The 16,644-nt window shown below is 41.9% G+C and overlaps 1 protein-coding gene and 1 long non-coding RNA gene across 7 annotated transcripts in view; one reads left to right on the top strand and one right to left on the bottom strand.

Annotated features, from left to right (window-relative positions):
• The window catches only part of PCED1B (PC-esterase domain containing 1B), a 242,515-nt gene that overhangs the window by 111,670 nt on the left and 114,201 nt on the right, over window positions 1–16,644 (top strand). For 3 of the 6 annotated variants that reach the window (XM_045555115.1, XM_045555118.1, XM_045555117.1), the window contains exon 4: window positions 6,178–6,297. The exons of 2 other annotated variants lie outside the window; for them this stretch is intronic. The gene's annotated coding sequence lies outside the window, so the exon portion shown is untranslated. Of the gene's footprint in view, window positions 1–6,177; window positions 6,298–10,300; window positions 10,367–16,644 lie in introns of those variants that run through there. One more of the 6 variants, XM_045555119.1, reaches the window with a different exon arrangement.
• LOC123640481 lies at window positions 2,482–6,129 on the bottom strand. The gene is made up of 3 exons (XR_006735994.1): window positions 5,992–6,129; window positions 5,532–5,878; window positions 2,482–2,811 (listed from the first exon to the last, which is right to left on the bottom strand). It is a non-coding gene; the product is annotated as an uncharacterized LOC123640481 (long non-coding RNA).

Genomic DNA, 16,644 nt, shown 5'->3' with positions numbered 1-16,644 from the left:
GTAGATAAAATGATAATGGCTTGCATAAAGACAAGTTAAAGTTAACCTGTGGCTGGAACTATTAAAGAGTTGTTGATATAAAAGGAACATTATTTTACCCCTTATATTCAGAATATTTTTCACTGCCTAATTAAAATATTTAGCTTTTATGGTTTGGTTTTTAAATAAATCATGGTTTTAAATAAATTGTATATTTGTAATGGCATATTCATGCACATTAAAACAAACCAAAAGGTAAAACCCCAATCCTGATTAAAAACATTATTTTTTCCAACTGGGGTTAGCTTTGAGTAGATAAAAAAACTTTTTAAGAAAAAGTAAAAACAAAGAAGAAAATATATACAACTTTTTGCCTACTCTGCACCCATGAGACAGACTAGAGAAAATCAAACAGTCAGGCTCCCAGCCTAATGTTCACCCTCCCTGCTGCTCAGTAAGCCCCCCCTCTCCTGTTTCCTGGATAACTATTGCATACCTTCTCTCTCCTCAGACTTCTGATACCACCTTCCCCGTCCACGTCCACTCTCAGCTGATGACGTGACATGCCCCAATCCGAGGCCAAACCCCACTCAGGCATGAGATCAGACCCCTTTTTATCAACTCAAGGACTTTGCTCCAGTGATTCTCCCCTATTCCTCCTGCATCATGTACTCTTCACTGTTTACTGGGTCATCCCTGTACGCATCCAAGCATGCTGTTGTTCCCATCTGCAGAGAAAATAAAACTCTCTTAACCCCACTTCCCCCTCTAGATGGCTTGCCATTCTCTGCTGCTTTTTAATCATGGCAAAACTCATTGAGGAGTACTGTCTCCAATTTTCCTTCCATTCTCTCTTGAACCGCTCTTATCAGGCTTTGTCCCTACTGCTCCATCAAGGTCACTAGTGTCCTGCATGATGCTACAAACAATGGTCAAACATCCCGTGTGACTTACCAACTGTTTCTGACACAGACAATACTCCTTTGAGTCCTCCCTTGAAACACTTCCTCCTCTTGGATTCCAGGACCTCACACTCTCCTAGTTTCCCTGCTTCACTCACTCTTCCTTCTCTGTGTCCTTTAGAGGTTCCTCCTCCTCTTCCTGACATCCTGTTGGACCTTGTTTCCTCTCTAGCATTCCTTCTCTATTGGCAACAACATCCAAACCAAATGAATATTTCCAGTCTGGGCTTCTCCTCTAAACCCCATACTTGTATATGCAAGTGCCCATTCACATCACAGCAGAGACATGGAAAAGGATCTTAAACCTAACAAGCCCAAGACCAAGCACTTGACCTCTGCCCCCCAAACTTGTTTCTTCTAAATTTTTTTTCTCTCAGTAAACGACATCATCCTTCCTGTTGCTCAGGCCCAAAACATGGAGCCACTCTTGTCTCGTCTCCTTTTCTCATACTACACTGCCATCCCTGCACAGGCAAATTCTTTTTCTTTTTTTTGAAATAGTCTCACTTTGTCCCTCTGGGTAGAACACAGTGGCATCATCATAGCTCACTGTAACCTCAAACTCCTGAGCTCAAGTGCCCTCTTGCCTCAACCTCCTGAGTAGCTGGGACTACAGGTATGTGCCACCATGCCTGACTAATTTTTCTATTTTTAGTAGAGATGTGGTCTCACTCTTGCTCAGGCTGGTCTCAAACTCCCGAGCTCAAGCAATCCTCCTGCCTCGGCCTCCCAGAGTGCGAGGATTACAGGTGTGAGCCACTGTGCCTGGCCCAGCACAGGCAAATTCTATTGCCTCTACCTTCAAAATATATCCAGAATCAGACCACTTTTCATTCCTTGGCTAATATGCCTCTGGTCTAAGTCACAGCTCCTGCATTATTCAGTACCTTCCCAGTTGGTCTCCCTGCTTCTCCCTTGCCCCATACAGTCTATTCTCAACAGAGATCGTGTTAAAACTGGTGAGATGTATAACTTCTCTGCTCAAACCCCTCACAGTGGCTCCTAAAGTAAAAGCCCAGGTCTTCTCAATGGTCCACAATCTGCCCTCCATGATCCTATGATCTGTTCACCCCTTCTTTGACTCTGTCTTCTAAGTCTGCCTCTCTTCTTCACTCCCATCTAGTCATACTTGCCTCCTTACTGTTCTTCCTCTTGGAGCTTCCTTCCCCCAGATCTCCCCAGGCTTTGCTCCATCGCCTCCCTCAGGACTTCACTCAAGTGCTGTCTCCCCTGGAAGCCTTCTCCAGACCACCCTATTTAAACTCCAGCCCACAGGCCCTGCACCCTCCCCATCCAGCACTCATATTCCTTTTCTCCTTTATCTAACATATTCTTTTACTTACTGTTTTGTCTGTCTCCCCCAACTCAAATATAAACTCTATAAGGGCAAGGATTTTTTTTTCATGTTTTTTTCACTGCTGTTTCCCTAGCACCTAGAACAGTGCCTGTCAGAACTATTTATTGAATGAAAGAAAAAAGAGAATGAATGGATAGGCCATGGATAATGACATAAAGAGAGATCTTTTATTATACCCTCCTATGTGCCCGGTACTCTAGGTGTATTTTCTCATGTAATCTTGGCATCTATATAGTGGTTATTATTATCACCATTTTCCAAAGGAGAAAATTGAGTCACAGAGTAGTTAAGTGATGGCCAAGGTCCCACAGTCATAAGTGACTGAATCAGGTTTTAAACCCGAGCCTGAAGGCCCTGAAGCCAGAGGATCTAATGGTTCGCTTATTTCACGGCGTCACAGCTTTAGCTTCAGTCCACACCATCAACAGACATGCAGTCACCGTAGCACTAATCAGTACTGAGGTTTGGGAGGTCTCCATATAGGTAACTGTTAGGTTTATTCCAGGTGGGAACCTGAAAAGTAAGCACAGGACAGAATGTGGTTAATGGAAAACTTAGGCTTGTAAAACAATAGCCGCAGGAGTCTGGGGAGTCCCTGGACTTTGTAGATCTGGCAGATGGCTACAGCCAGCATTCCTTCCCCCTCCCTCCCTGATGGAGACCAAGGCTATCCCTCCCTAGCTCTCCCGATAAGGACGATGCCAGAATAGAAGAATGGATGCAACTGGGGCAAAGGGGTCGTAGGAGTTGGTTCTTTGAAGAATTTACTACAAACCGCTGTTCTGCCCACCGTCCTCTGCACTAGCAGGAAGCAATTCTTCACCTGCCAGTTTGGCCCAGAAACAAAGAACTGAACAGGACTGGGGGGAGGGGGTCAGCTATTCCCGTTTATAAAAACCCCCACTAAACTCCCTTCTGTGCTCTCTTTTTGGACTCAGCCCACCTGCACCTGGGTGAATAAACTAGCCATGTTGCTCTCACATAGCCTGTGTGTGAAATGTGTCCTTTGGGTCATTCATTCACCCTTTCGGTAACCATGAGCCATAGGCCTAGTTTAGTTATCTTGCTGCATGGGGCCAGCTTTGCCTACCTCTTTTTGCAGGCTGTTGTGAGTAACAGGTTTTCTATACCATTTCAAACATCTGGATGTTTGCAACAATCTGCATGATCAGTTTACCAAAGAATTTCTGAGTTTAACATCTGTTCTAAGTGGTGCTCATATTTTTTTTCCAGACAACTGCCTTTAATAAGAAGGGATGTTGAAACTTTAATAAGGAAGGAAGAGATAGTAAAATATTTCAAAGATACATAGAATATCTGTATAGAATATTTCTGGAAGAACAAACAAGAAACCAATGGTAGTTTTGCTTCCAAAAGGGAAACTGAAAGATTAGGGAACAAGAAAGGAAGGGGGACTGACTTCTCACTCACATCACTAGTACCTTTTGAAATTTTGTGCCATATGCATGAATTACCTTCTAAAAGTAAACAAAATAGTTTAAGAGGGACAGTAATGGCAGTGCACTGTGTCTGGCCTCCCCCCTGAGAGGGTTGCAAAGATGACACACTGCTCAGATAGAAGTGCTGGCTCCCAGGCCCTGCCTGCTCCGTCAAAGTGACAAGTCATTTAAGTGCTCTCAGGGCCTCAGCTTTAGTTTCTGCAAAAGGAAGGTAATAATTAGGGCTCACTTTACTTAATAAAAGGAGATCTGTGCGAGAAAGCACATTTTAGGTGTAAAACCTTACATGCACATAAGTTGTCATTATCTTTTAGGAAAAAGCCAAGTTCGGTGGGTAAGAAAAAAGACAGCTCACTGAGCTCTGGAACATGAAATGGGGCCAGAATAGCAATAGTCGCTGTCTACACATATCATAATAAGTTCTTGGAAGCAAGAAAATCAGTTGAAAATCTGTTGCTTGATCTCAAATGACTTTATTTTAAGTTTAAAGAGTATAAGCATAATTATCATTTGCATTATTACAACTCCTCTGTTCTCTGGTCTTGGGATGATTACAAAAATTTTAGTCATCCTCGCCTAGAATGTTCTTTTATTCTCACGGTGCACAGACTAGCTGGAAGCTGGAGAATGGGAAAGATTTGCAACTCATTTATAGGATTGCTAGAATCAAATAATGGCAGATTTTTGAAGTTTACTATTCCAAATTTTAAAATACTAAAATTATCGGTTGGGTTCTAGATCGAAGCCCTGCCTTGATTGTATTAAATATCATGGTAATGATTATATTAAAATTCATGGGAAAATATAAAATAATTCGATTGATGGCTATAGACAAGAAGGTGAAAACAATGTGTAATGCGTGGAATTAATTTTAAGGACACACTGGGTAGTCAAAGTAAAATGATATTTTTCAAGGAAAGACAACTATGTCACTTTATAGGCCAGTTTACATAAATAGCACAGTATTAAAAAAAAAAAAAAAACCTCAGTAGGCAGGGCATGTCATTTAGGACTGCTTTGAAATCTGTTACTAGTTTGCTAGTTACCCTATACTCTAGGGGAGGAAAAAATGGCTTCCTCCACCTTTCCAGTTTCTTTGGTTGTACTGTGAATTAAATTGACATGAAATAGATTAAGAGGAGGAAAACCATATTTAATTACATGTATACACACAGGAGTCCCACAGATGATTCAAGTTTGCATGGGTAGCATCCTGAGCCACAGAAAAGAATAGGGACTTGGGGCTTCAGTGGGGAGGTGGTGACAAGTTATGGGCTGGGCCCGGTGAGAGGAGGAAACGTATGCATCCAATAAAAGTTGTCTTGTTATGCAGATAAAGTCTCTTGGGTAATAAAAGTTGTCTGGAGCAGCCCTCTTCCCAACAGATACTTTCACTGATGTAGATTTCTTTTATAAATATAAGTTTCTTTTACAAAAGGACAGCTTTTCAGAGCTACTCCTCTATCTACAGTTTCTCAGAATAATCAGCTCAAAATGTGCCAAAGAAATATATTTTGGGGTGGTATATTCTGGTCTCCCACAATCATGGAGATTGGAGTGGTATGTTTTGAGCCCCAACAATACCAGTCAATGGAAAAATGCTCTGTCCTAAGGTGTGTAAAACACTCCTAGAAGGTTCACTTGGTATTTGTAGGGAAACAAGTGCTCCTCCCCCAAATCACATCATTCCAAACAAAAGAAAACAAAGGTCTGCACTCGTGTAATCAATCAGAAGACCATTTCCCCTTTTAGCACACAGCCCCCCTCGATTACCTGCAGGCTTCCAGAGGACACTGGAGGAGGAAGCTGACAGGTCTAGTGGAGGTGCAGCCCGGCCTGCCGTTCTCCACGCAGACGTGGACTGGGCTGTTGCCACCAAGAGGTTGGTGGGAAGACCAAGGGAGAGGACTGGAAAGCGGTTCGCCAACTGTAACAGGCCACACGGAAGTTCAGGATTACTGCTATTGAGTATGAGTTAGAAAAGGCAGCGATCTTCCTCTCCTCTCACCGTTTCCCCGTTTCTCTCTTCCCACTTCCTCCTTTTCCGCCTTCCAAACACCTTTTCAGCCGTGAACACCCGGCACCAGTGGGAGGGTAATATGAGCCGAGGTTTTGAATTGCTAAAATAAATCAAAGAGCCAATGTAAATGACACCCAAATTACTGAGAAAGGTGAAACAAAAGCAAGTGCAGAGCCCCATTCCAGGAAGATGCTGTCCTCTGTGTTTACTTACCACCTCACGTTTTCATATAACGTCAAGGTCTTGAAGCTTCGATCATTATTCTTCCGCTTTCTAAAGCGAGAAAGTAAATGCTGACTCGTGCCATTTGCCCCAGATGCCACCGGAAGTGGCATCGTCTCCCCAGACGCAGGCTTGGTAGCAAAGCGGCGCCCAGAGGCTGATTTATTTCCCCTGCAGCCCGGGTTCGGGGCCCTCCAGCCCGACCACTCCGCTCCGCGGCGGAGAAGGACCCTGTCCAGGGAAGAGATCTAGAGTCCACTGACAGAGACGTTTTCCGATCACCGCTTACCTTAACGAGTAAGTACGTTCTAGTTTTACCATTTTGTTTTAAACGTTAAGTTTGTATTTCTGACCAGCCTTTCTTGGGACTCTCTTTTCTCGGGCACTTATGGTAGGAGGAAATTGGCATCCTAGCCCACCCCAGCCCACCCAACGTAACTAAACAGCACTAAAGAGCACCAGCACCAGCTGGGACTTGGTAACAACGAAGTATTAGTGATCTGTAAACTGTTAAATTTCTAAAAGGGGCAGAGAAAGGAAACAGGCAATTTAGTTGTGAACTAGAGAAGGGATGTGAGGCATCTGTCGTCTGTGCAATCTTGTATGTTGTGGTTGACCACAAAGGCTTGGCATCAGTTTTGACTTCCAGCCCTGATTTTTATAAAGTGGATGACCTCGGGCAGATTACTTAATCTTTTAACCTTAATTTTTGAACGTGTAAAATGGAGAAAAATAGAGTACCTATCTCTTAGGGTTCTTAGGAGGGATGAAGAGATAAACAGGTAAATATCATTGGAGGGTGTACTAAATAATTAGTGGTGCTACACAGTAAGTGAAACCAGTGTTACTAACCATAAGTTAAATACTTCATTTAACTGGACCGTTCCCTTAACCACTAAGCTTATCCCCCAATATGCTGAGGTGGCTCAGAATAACAGTCACAGGGAACATTTGTAGAGTTTGCAGAGCATTTCATTTGATTTCCACAATTAACTCTCAGGTAGGCAGTGCTGAGCTATTGACTCAAACGTGGAGTTGGAGGAGGGAGGAGTGGGAGCTCTGCTGGACGTGGCAGCAGAAAGAGAAGCTCACAGATGCAAACTTGGCACTGACAGGAGGGAGGAAAACCAGGATTTGGGAAAAAGCCCAGTAGAAGTTAGTCTGTGTGCCTGGGGCACAGGACATTGATTTCTACAGCAAGTTCCTCAGCTTTCTCAGCCCCTGGCCCTTGTTCCTCCCCTGTCCCACATCATAGAGCTTAGAACTGGGAAAGTCAGTCCCACTGCCAACAGGTAGAGCAGTGGGAACCTAGGTCTTCCAGAATCCTCCACGAAAAAGTGTGGGCAGCGACCAAGGCAGACAGAGACTGGCTCCTGGAATCCCGTTTTAAAATTCAAAATTTTTTTCCATAAAAACACCATTGCACATAGAATTCAGATACAACAGTGTTAATAATAATAACAATAATAATAAAATGATATCCATTTTTATAGCTCTTTTGTGTAATCTCCTTAGAGGAGCGTAGGAGCTATTTCTCCCATTTAAAGGATGAAAATCCGAGGAATACAGAGATGAAGTGAGCTTTAGAAGTGGAAGAAACATAGAGAATAACAAGGAAAACTACATGCAAATAATTCTTTCTAGATAAGATTATTTTTTCCTCTTAATTTCAACATATATTTAGAGCTGAGCTTGAAAGCTCAGGCTCTGGAGCCATGTTTCCTCCTAAATAAACACAAGGAAATCTTAAGCTTGTCTAATCAATGCGAAGATTCACTGTCAATAACAGACCACTTCTACCAGTTTCCTAGCTGGGTGATCTTGGGCAATTTACATCACCTCTCCATGCCTCAGTTTACTCAGCTGAGCAGATGATGATAGTTCCTTACCTCTCTAGGTTGTGAGACTGAATAGGCCTGGCACAGAGCAAGCTCATGCTCAATGGATGCTGACTATTCTTAGGCATAAGGCACTGGGCCCTGAGGGGTACAGGATGGGTGAGACCCACTTCTGCCGTCAAGGACTAGGATAGACTGAGATAGAATGGCACATGGCAGTTAATTATAGTGCAAAACAAAATCAAATGTTAAATAGAGGCCGGGCGCGGTGGCTCACGCCTGTAATCCTAGCTCTGGGAGGCCGAGGCGGGTGGATCGCTCGAGGTCAGGAGTTCGAGACCAGCCTGAGCAAGAGTGAGACCCCCGTCTCTACTAAAAATAGAAAGAAATTATCTGGCCAACTAAAAAACATATATACAAAAAAATTAGCCGGGCATGGTGGCTCATGCCTGTAGTCCCAGCTACTAGGGAGGCTGAGGCAGTAGGATCGCTTAAGCCCAGGAGTTTGAGGTTGCTGTGAGCTAGGCTGATGCCACGGCACTCACTCTAGCCCAGGCAACAAAGTGACACTCTGTCTCAAAAAAAAAAAAAAAAAAAATGTTAAATAGAGGCATCCGTGAAAAGAGGAAGAGATTTTTGTGTCTGGGAAAACAGAGAAGGCTCTCTGACAGAACTGCCTTTTAAAGTGAGTCTTAAAGAAGGAATAGAATTTCAGTAAGAGGAAGGGGTTCATGAGTCATAGCAGCAAACCTAAAGAGATGAGAAAAAGCCCTCTGGTCTTACACAAACCCTATAATTCACCCACAGGCTTTGAGAAGACCCAAAGAAGTAAGGGTCATAGCCTCAGTTAAAAAAAATAAGTGACAGAATGCAAAATGTTGGAGTTATGGTATAACATATCAAATGAATATGAAATTTAAAAAGCTAGATGATAAAGTTTTATGTGAGAAAACACATATAAAAGTAAAACTATACCATTTTAACCCACCCAGTTATGTATCCCCAGTTAGTGCTTCAAGCACAATCATACAGCAGCTCTCTGAAAATGCGGGTGAGAATATGCAGCCGTCATTCACATTGCTGATCAATGCAGTATTCACCTTTAGGAAGATGGCTCAATGGTTACAAGAGATTTATCTTAGGAATTCAGCCACAGTTTGATGGGAGGATAAATGGGTGTCTAGAGAATTGGGAATTGACGGGGGCCGCATAGACTGTCCCTCCTGCTGGCTGCCACCCTCACCCCACCGTGGAACTCTACTCTTCCTACCTGAATGTGTCTGGAACTCAGGAGACAGGTCTGGGCTAGAGGAAGAGACAACAGCTAAATTCACTGACCACTTAAAAATGTGGCAGCATCGTGTTAATGACTTTACACATGCTCATTTAACTCTCACTTGTAAAGAAATCCATAGTAACATTATTTCCGTTTTGTTGTTGAGGATTCTTCAGAGCAGAGAGATTGCTAAATCTGCCCAGGGTCTCGGGGCCGGTGAGTGGTGGAGCAGGATCTAAACTGAAGTCTGACTCCAGGGCCCTCCCTCTGGGCACTGGGCTCTATTGCCTCAATTCTGAGTCATCTGCATACAAATGGCAATTGATAAGGGGATGGCCCATTGTTACTCTTGGAGGGAGTGGCGCTATTAGTAATTATGCTGGGAAAACAGGCATAAACCAAAACTGTTTGGGGAAAGTGGGGACAGATGATCACCCTGTTGCCTGACGCCCTGAGAATGAGTGGACATATGACGGTAGGAGAGGTGAAGAAGAGAAGAAAGGAGTCATTTAATGGGCCTTGAGAAAGACCCATTTGGGGAATTGCCGGAGGCAGAGAAATGAGCAAAGGCTACGGGGAAGGACAGAACACAAGGAGGTTACAGACACCCGGCTCAAGGGCAGTTTGTCAGAGGGGAGCCGTGGGCCCCTGATGTTGCAATGGCCACTGAAAGGAGCGACCAGGAACTCCGTGATTTGCTGACAAATATTTTTTTGGTTTGGTGGAGTTGGAAGCCAAATTAAAGTAAAAGGAGGAGTGAGTGGGAGGTGAGGACCGGGACACAACCAGCGCAAACAACTCTTTTAAAAAATGTGGCCTTGAAGCGGAGGCAAAAGATAGGATTGTCGTGGAGGTGGAGTCAAGGAAGTTCCTTTCTTTTTTAAAGCAAGTAACTAGAATGTGTTTAATGCTGAAAGGCAGGAGCCAACCCAAGGAGACTAAAGAAAAGGCCGAATGCACAATTATCTCCTCTCCGGGGGATATCCTGGAACAAAGTCCCCAAGAAGCTGAGGGAATTTTATACCTAAGAAGGTACATCTCAGCCTTTGCAGGAGGAGAGGGGACTGTGGGTTTGAAGGTTTGAGGAGGAGTCTGTGGGAGGTCCAGTCTGCAGGCCTGCGTCCTCCCTGCAGTCTGCAGCGTGGGGGACGCTTGCTGAGCCAGAGGATTAAAGGGGCCCAATGTCTGGCAGGCACCGTACTAGGCCCTTGATATACAGGATCTCTTTTCATCTTCACTGTTGTTCAGTGAGGTAAGTGATATTATCCCTGTTGGACAGAAGAGGAAAATGTGGGTTAGCGCTGTGAGCAACCAGCCCAGTGGTGACGGTGGCATGGTGGGGGTGGGGGGCAGGCTGCCTAGGGGGAGAGCCCACGTCTGGCTTCATTGTCTCTTGGAAGTAAAAGCCAGGTCACCACCTTTTTGTGTAAGCGGAGTAATAGGTGGGAAGTTAGCGAATGTAGTTTAAGTAATGGCTCAAGACCATAATTTGAGAGTTTGCCACAGACTGAACATGGTTGAAATTACATTTTTGTTTGTATGACTTGCTCTCATCATTTACATTAGGGAATCCTTTTGCAAAACAAAAGTTTTAAAAAATGAGGCCATTTGAATAAACAACCCATAGTTTATCTTTTGCTTTTATAGGAGAAGTTACCTGCATGCAGGTATTAAGTACCTCTCCTTCATTCATAAGGATGTCCCCTGCATTTCTTCCTGTAGTCCATAGCAATTGTTCCTCTTAGGCTATTATTTTGGGAAACATACGCTGCTTTAAGAACTTTTAAACTTGGTAATTTTCAGACTCAAAAGTATTTGAAATTCTTACATTGGTAATTTTATTTCAAAAGAATTACAAATATAAGATTGTGACCTGGTAAGGGTGATGCAGATATGAAATGAATATGTCTACAGGGATTCCTGCCTCCACGAGGGAAACTTGTGGTTACCTGGAGCCCGGCTTAAAGATCATTATTGTCGTTTTCAGTTTCCATTTATGTCACGTGACTTTAGGTGTGTTTAAGAACTACCTGAATAACCAAGTTAGAAATACGGGCTGTATGATGTGGTTTCATGATAGAGGAATCATGAGAGTTGTTGGGGGCTGTCAGCCGGGTTTGCAGAATGACAGCTGTCTCTGCCCTAGGTAGACACAGGTGTTCTCTAAATTTTCACTGAATTGATTAATGGGCTGCAGAGCTCAGGCCTATTTACTGTTTAGAAGGTGAGGTCACTGAGGGTGGGGGGTTAGAGTTGGTCTTTCCAGACATTATTTGGCAATTATTTTAAATTTTTGACAAATTCAAATTCAACTTAGAAAACTGACCAAATATTAAGACATAGGTAACTTGTAGAGGTGAGTTCATGAAAAATAATTATTTGCTTATCTGTACCTTTCATTCCACTAAAATTTTAGAGAATCTTGGAAAGCTCAAAATATTAGTCTGATCCCCAAAAATGCAGTTAGGAAGGAAATTATTTATATTCCCAGAACAATGTTGCATTAAGATGGTTAGTCATGCAAGAAACTTATAAACTAGTTACAAGTATTCCCTATAACTAATGAAAACATTCTAGTTGTTAGTGACTGTCTCTGTGATTTAAAACTTCTCTGCATTGTCTCTGGAGCCTCTGGCCTATTTCAGTGTCACTCTCCTGTAACTAAAGATCAAGAAGAAAGGAAAAATATTAACCTAATACTACAAAATATTGATTACTGAAAAATAAATGCTATGTGTTTGGTTTGTGATAGCTATAAAGCAATAGTGAATGATTTATAATTCATGGCTTATGAAGCTATTAAAAAATTCATTAGCCCCAAACAGGGAAATATAAGCAAGATGCTTGAAAGTAATTTATTGTAGCAGTAGCCATTATTTATGCATATTTCTGCCACAGCTTTACCCTCAGCCCAAATTTTACTTTGAAAACAGAAAAAAATGCAACTGCTTATGGCTGTGACTTAAGGAATCATCATAAAACTCTTAAAAAAAAAACCACCTGTTTTAATTTGAGATCAGAATCACAGATTGCAATGATCCTTCATAAACCTCATTCCTCTGGGCTCATTGACACGTCAGTACCAGCAGCCAGCCCCTCCTTTGATTGCTCTTTACACACCTACTTCCTTACCCCTCATCTTGAGAGAAGAGCCTGCCTTTTTATACCTGCCCCTTGCACACAGCGAAATATCTGACTGTCAGTGATCCTTATTAAATGAGTGAATGAATGCATAAAACAGCTACCAAAATGAGTAAGGGAATTTAGCAAATTTGAAGCAAAGGAAGAAGTCTAGGCTAATGAGATCACTGATCTACTTTCAAATTCCTTTTTTGTTTTCATTTTTTTATAAATAAAAAGAGCTCTGAAAATGGATGTTATCAGCCTTTTTAAAAAAACCAGAGATGATTTACATCTCCAAATTAGGCTTCTCTACTCACTCCTCTAAAAGTGTCATTTTGGTTTTGTTAAATTTTGTTTTCATTGCTTGGCATTTTAGCTTAAACGATTCTTTCCCACAGTGATAGTCTTGGGAGTGTCAGATTTTGTTAATCCTGTTAACAGTTGTGGTGCTTTTTATCAAGAACTTCATGAATTTCCTTTCATTTTCAGCTTTTAACTGGATCTTCCTAGTCACTTTTCCCTCCCTTCTCTTCTCACAGGCATAGCTGCATGTTTCATTGGAGAAGAACAATAAGACATTCTTAGGTGGACATTTTTGCCTGATTTTGGCTCTGAGCCTTTGTAGCAGCATTGGAGTGGGTTAAGTTCACTGGTTAGGATACAGGGCAGCCAGAATTCCTCAAACACTGTAAAGCCTGGAATCTGTAGAATTTCGTTTGAGTTATTCTGAAATCTAGGTCATTATATTCTGTTATGTCTCTTGCTTCAGATTGAGATTAAGATATGGGATGATGTACACACACACACACACACACACACATATGTACACATATACATACACACACACACATACACTATCATTCACTACTCCATCCCCTCCAAGTACACACACCGCCCACTTCTCCTGGGCAGGCAGAGTAGATGGTTGCCTGACTGTGCCTAGGGCACACTAAAAGACCTTTCTCATTAGAGATGGACTTTGGAGTAAATCTTAGCTCCCTCAAATCAGTATCTTTCCCTCTAAAATGGGAAGAATAATAATTATCTCATAAGTAGGTTAATATTTGTAAAGCACCAGCACCTAGTAGCTACTCGATAAACAGCTACAAAATTAATTTTGTGGGTTTTTTTTTTTCCAAAATCTTTCACTTGCATCATCTCATTTGATCTTCATAGAACTCTGCTTAACAAGCAGCACAAATATTGTAATCCGTCTTTTATAGATAATTAATCTGGTGTTCTAAAACTTCCTCAGTATGGGTTGAGGATCCCTTATCAGAAATGCTTGGGATCAGAAGTATTTCAGATTCTTTTTTGGATTTTGGAATATTTGCATGTGCATAATGAGTTATCTTGGGAATGGGACTCAAGTCTAAACAAAAAATTCATTTATGTTTTATGTACACCATGTACACGTCACCTAAAGGTAATTTTATACAATGTTTATAATTTTGTGCATGAAACAAAGTTTGTGTGCATTGAACCATCAGAAAGCAAAGGTATTGCAATCTTAGCCACCCATATGGACAATCATTTGTGGTTGTTTAACATCGCCATCATTCTTGACTCTGAATTCATATGTAACCAATGTGTAATCATTCTTATACTAATTAACACAAAAGTACTTAACAGTAGAAAAATCTAACATACCATTAATACAGTGAAAAGAACAATGTGTTCAGGGAAACGTGGAGCTCTCAAAAAGTTTTGGATTTGGGATCATTTTGGATTTTCAGATTCAGGGTGGCTCAACCTGTAATAATAATAACGAGCTCTTATCAGCACTTACTACTTGTCAGGCATTGTCCTATCTAAACACTTTACATTTAATCCTCACATCAAATTTCTGAAGTGGGTCCTAATGGTCCTGTTTTTACAGATGAGGAAAATTAAGGCATAGAAAGACTCAATTACTTGCCCAAGGTCAAAGAGCCAGCAAGCAGAAGAGCTGGGATTCAAACCCAGGTAGTATGACCTCAAAAGCAATGCTGTTCACTAGTACTCCTAAGGGAGGCTATGGGGTCACCACTGCCCATCTTGGTTCTTAAGAAGAATCTTCAGCTGGGTCTAGGAACCAAATTAGCACAAGACAGATTAACAGGAGAAAAGTATACACGTTTTATTAGTTTTGACGTGTATATGGGGACCTTCACAAGAGACCGAAGACCTGAAGAAATGGCCAAAGCAGAAAGCTTTTATACTTTTTAGACAGAATGACAAATTTCGTGAGAAAATGACAAGACAAAAGGGCATGAGCTAGGGGTAGTAAATTCCAGGGGAGTCACTAGGAGATATAAGGAAGGGTATAAAGCTGATGGAGGACAAAAGTGATTTCAGTGAGTTTATTTGTACAGACCCCTTGCAACATCACTTCTCAGTCACTGGTGACAGCGGTCATCTTATGGTGGTGCGGGGAAGGCCTGTGTTTCTCAGTTTTTACAGCTTGCTATAGGTAAAAGAGGGCAATTTAGATGGGCTTTTCTGCAACTGCTGCATCTCAAGAGCCTTCCCCTCAAAGATATTTATGTCAAAGAGGCATATTTTGGGGTGACATTCTGTTTCCTTTGACTCTGAAGTGCCTCCATTTCCCACAGTTTTTAAGTAGTGGGCTTGAACTCCCATCCGTTCAGTCTAGGGCACTTTATATACATACCCCGAAAAGGAATCCACTGGGCCATTTAACCAAAATACCCCTGAAGCAGAGACAGCACTAGCTTATCAGATCTGCCAGTTTCCAGGAGAGAGCTTTATTGGAAGGGGAGGATGTCGAATACCCCAGAGCAGCAGTCCCCAACCTTTTTGGCACCAGGGACCGGTTTCACAGAAGACAATTTTTCCACGGACTGGGGATTGGTCGGGTGAGGTGTCATGGGTTGGGGGGATGTGGTGCAGAAGTGGTGCGGGGCCCATTTCCTAACAGGCCGTGGACTGGTAATGGGCCTCAGCCGGGGGGTGGGGGACCATAGCCCTAGGGGACAGGGCACAAAATATGACCACAGTGCTGGCCCAGATAGGGCACAGAGTCAGGGCTGGCATGGTATGGGGGCCCTGGAACACAATGAGAAAGGGTTTCCTTCTTTATGTTTTGCATTTTGGAGATTTGAGTGGAGAAAAATACTGTTCCCCAAAACTCCTGAATTATGACAGTTCATGGCTCTAGCACTTTCTACTTTGGATTATGGTCATCAATGAGTATTTCTTGTCTATTTCATAAGACCATGTTTTACTCATTTTTGTACTTCTCATGTGGAGCACATAACAGGCATTTAATAAGTGTGAGTTGGATGAATCAATGAATCTGAACAAATGAACATGCTTGAGTCCCAAAGGGATTTGAAATTTTCTTTAATTTTGTTTTATTTTGTCACATCACAATGAAATAAATCCTATTTTTAAACGTTTTTTCTGATAGCAAAAATATTTTAATGAAGATTCTTTGGGGGAAGATAAGTTACTATTTTCAACCATTCCCTTATGAAACTCTTAAGTCTACCTATTTTAATTTTTCAACTTTTACCCATTAAAACCCACAAATGTATAGCTTTTAAAAACTGAATGTGCAATTTAGTAATAGCCATCCACCACACTTAACTAAATGTTTATTAGTGTATACAATCTTACAAATATCAAGCCACATTGGATTTTAATGGCTTGTGTAAGCAGATGGAGTGGGTACCATGTTCCTCCCATTTGAGATTTGTTAGCAGTGTTTAAGCGTGTTTCTACCACTTAGTCATCAGTGGATATGAGTTGTAAGTGGCAGCTTGAAATAAATGTAACCGGAAGTTTTAAAGATGAGTTTCATAGCTTTTAACATTTCATGCATCCCATGTGTTGGACAGAAAAAACTTGCTCTCTATTCTCTCAGCTTCAGTACCTGGGGGCGTGCAAATTAAACTAACAAAGGACAGATTAATGGGAGAAAAGGCTCACAATTTTTTATTAATATTTATATGCAGGGAGTGCAGAGCAAAGAAGTGAAACTCAGGCGGGTTTGGGCTTCCATGGATGATGTATCTTGAGGAACTGACCAGGAAATAAATGGGGGAGGGGATTAATGGAAGGTCAGGGCCATTGTAGTAAGGCTTGTTTATAAAAAATCATCTTGGTGCCGCCTCCCTGTTTTCAATGAAAAGGATGATAACCAGTAGGATAATTGGTAAGAGTTGCTCTTCTGTTCCTGGTAGGGGGCGGAGTGTCACCTTCCTCAAAGGAAAATTTATGTCCTGGTTTTAAGCAGATAAGGGAGGGCAGAAAACTCTATGGTTGATTCTCAGTTGCTTTCTGCTCAAAATAATCCTTATGCTAAAGTGCATATTTTGGGGTGGCATATTCTGATCCTCTTCACATGAAAGCAAAGAATATTACAGCTGGAACATATCAAATTATTTCCAGTTTTGTTTTGAT

Source organism: Lemur catta, chromosome 6 (genome assembly GCF_020740605.2).
Source record: "Lemur catta isolate mLemCat1 chromosome 6, mLemCat1.pri, whole genome shotgun sequence".
Classification (NCBI taxonomy): Eukaryota; Metazoa; Chordata; class Mammalia; order Primates; family Lemuridae; genus Lemur; species Lemur catta.
Note: the sequence above shows the minus strand (reverse complement) of the source record. Positions and strands in the feature narration are given on the sequence as shown.